The following is a 2,828-nucleotide window of genomic DNA, read 5'->3' on the forward strand; positions in this document are numbered from 1 at the left end:
ACGTGTTGGGGAGATTGGAGGAAGGTGCAAGCCGTAACAGCTGCTTGCTGTTGGACTTCACGTGGACCAGCCCACTGCTGCTGTTTGTGTGTGTGCTTCCTACAAAGGTGCGTGGAGTGCTGGACTTAGTGGATGTGGCAGCTCTCAAGGTATGTGTGCTTCCAACATCAGCCCTCTCCTCAAGCTGCTGGACCCGAGAAGATGTTGCATCTTCTTTTCTCTTCTGCACCCCTGCTGCTACCATTTGCTGGAATCCGCAGCTGCTCCTACTGGACCGTGTTGCTAGACATTGCTGGACTACAACCAAGCTGCCGGATGCGTGAATGAAGGTGTTGGACTGCTTTGGGCCGTGTTGGATGTGTATGTAACCCATGTGCAAGAAATCTGCTCGACCAGGCCAACTAATTTAGCACTTCTTTCACGTCTCATCTCTATGTGCACCCCCAAAAATGAAATCCACACCTCCTCTCCTTTTAGTTTAAAGTATATTTGATGTGGCATTTCTCTTTAAGTCCCAAAATATTATCCAACAATTTCCCTACAATTAACAATGCAAATAATTAGCTCAAATAATTCAAATTAATTAAAATAATAATTTTTGGTCAAATTAAGCACAATTAGCAAAAACGGAAACATACCGGACTTTTAAGCACAATTCCCTGATTAAATCTAGCACAATAAGCTAAGTGAAATTGAGAAAATATTGACTCATCACTCTCAAAGTGGACTTGTGAGACATTTTACTATCTTAAAAGAAGGGTGCTGCCCTTTCCTTGTTTTTTGAGACACTGGCCGTGAGTTTTGAGTCGTTTCCTTCCATTTTTTGAGTGAAACCGTGAGCTGTTTTGTGGCTGCTGCTTTGCCTTGATTTTTGGTTGTTTCTAACCTGTTTTGTGTGTAGCTTGCTGCTGTTTTTTTTTTTTTAACATGTCTACAGGTTCCAGCCATGCTTCATCTCATGGAGATAGCAACCATGAAAGCCCTTCTAGCAAGTTTGATGTGATGAAGGCCTTCCAACAAATGCAACATCAACTTGATGCTATGAGCAAACGGTTAAACGCGGAAACAAAGGCTAAAGGGAAGCAATCTCATGGTCATGATCATGGTTCCTACAAGAAGAAGCAAGAAGCTAGAACCATAAATGTATACCTTCCCTCGCCAAAGAAGCATCAAGAAGATAAAGCTATGGACCAAGGCCTTACACTACCAAAGTTGAACTTGCCTACTTTCAAAGGGGAAGTCGAGCCGTCTATTTTTTTAGATTGGATAGCTAAAGTAGACCAAATTTTTGATTTATATAGTGTAAATGGACCTTTGCGTGTAAAGTTAGTTTGTTTAGCTTTAGAGGGATACGCCAAACAATGGCTAAATAGGAGATACTTAACCATGGCCTCACCCGCGAGTACATGGGAACATTGCAGGGACATTTTGTACCAACGTTTCGTACCTCCATACTACCATAGGGACCTCTTGATTAAGCTACAATGGCTTACTCAAGGTAGACGAAGTGTGGAGGAGTATGCTCGCGAGCTCGAAGTGCTCCTACATCATACTAACCTTAAAGAAAATGATCATGCAAAAATAGTTAGATTTATTAGTGGACTTAATAGCAACATCCAAGATATAATTGAATTCCATGATGATGAGACTTTAGATGTAGTGGTTCATAGAGCCATGAAAGTAGAGAAGAAACTCTTGAAAAAAGAAGCTTGTCAAAACAAATTTTCCAAATCTTCAAGAGATGTTTTCTACAAATCCTCATCATCAAAGGATAAAAACAAGGATGTTTCTAAGGAGCCCACTAACAAATCGTTTTCTCATTTTTCTTCTAACCATTCCTCTTCCCCACCTAAATCTTCTTCTAGACCAAGTCACATTAAATGTTTTAAATGTTTAGGACATGGTCATATAGCCTCTGCCTGCCCCACCAAAAAGGCAACATGCATTGAGGGTGAAGTAATTGTGACTAATGAGTCTACGTCTTCCTTAACTTCACCAACCTATAGCTCTTCTTCCTCATCAAGTGATGCCAAAGAGAAGGTCATGCTTACTTGTTTAAATGACGACAGAAAAGAAAGAGAGGAGAGAGTAAAAGAAGAGACTGAGAGAAAAGAAAGAGAGGAGGGAGAAAAGAAAGAAAAAGAAGAACTTGTGAGAGAAATAGAGAAGGACAAAGTCTTAGTCAAAAAGGAAGTGTTACTGAAGGCACTATCCACTCCCATCATTCAAATAGAGATAAACCATGACAGGGGAGTTTTTCAATCCTTCTACTTTTCTCCTTTTACTAAGTTTTCTTTCTTTGTTCCAAAAATATTTTGCACAACTTTTCACCTCCCTCTTTCCTTCTTTCCAACTATTCCATAAACATTTATGAAACATGTCATGAGTTAGTGTTACCCCTTTGGGTCCATTCAACTCAAGACAAAAATAATTTTTTCTCTAAAAATGGTCTCCTAGTTTTCACCACTAAATGCAATAAAAATATCAGGAGACTTTCTTTTACTATTACTTGTTTATATACATTGATTGGTCAACATAAATTCATTCACAAAATGTTTAATGATTTTTGCAGATTGACATTTGATCCAGGAGGAGTTGCTTTGGTTTATATACGAAATAAGTCACTAAATCTCTCTTTGTTGCAGGCTTTTCAAGATTCGAGGTCGAATCCTCTCCAACCTGGGGGGGATGATATGATCATAAATGGGTCAAGTAGTGAAGAGTTTCAAAGTGACAAAAACACAAAAAGAGTAGAATAGGTTTCCTTTGGGCGTGTATTTGCCTTTTGATTTCTTTCTCTTAGTTCATGTGAATAATTGCTTATAAAC

At 39.1% G+C, this 2,828-nt stretch overlaps 1 pseudogene; it reads left to right on the forward strand.

The window, feature by feature from the left end:
• The first annotated feature begins 927 nt into the window (after positions 1-927).
• LOC148199323 (uncharacterized) lies at positions 928-1,474 on the forward strand (annotated as a pseudogene).
• Positions 1,475-2,828: the final 1,354 nt, after the last annotated feature.

This window comes from Vigna umbellata, chromosome 4 (genome assembly GCF_029865625.1).
Source record: "Vigna umbellata cultivar VRB3 chromosome 4, Vumbellata_1.0, whole genome shotgun sequence".
Classification (NCBI taxonomy): Eukaryota; Viridiplantae; Streptophyta; class Magnoliopsida; order Fabales; family Fabaceae; genus Vigna; species Vigna umbellata.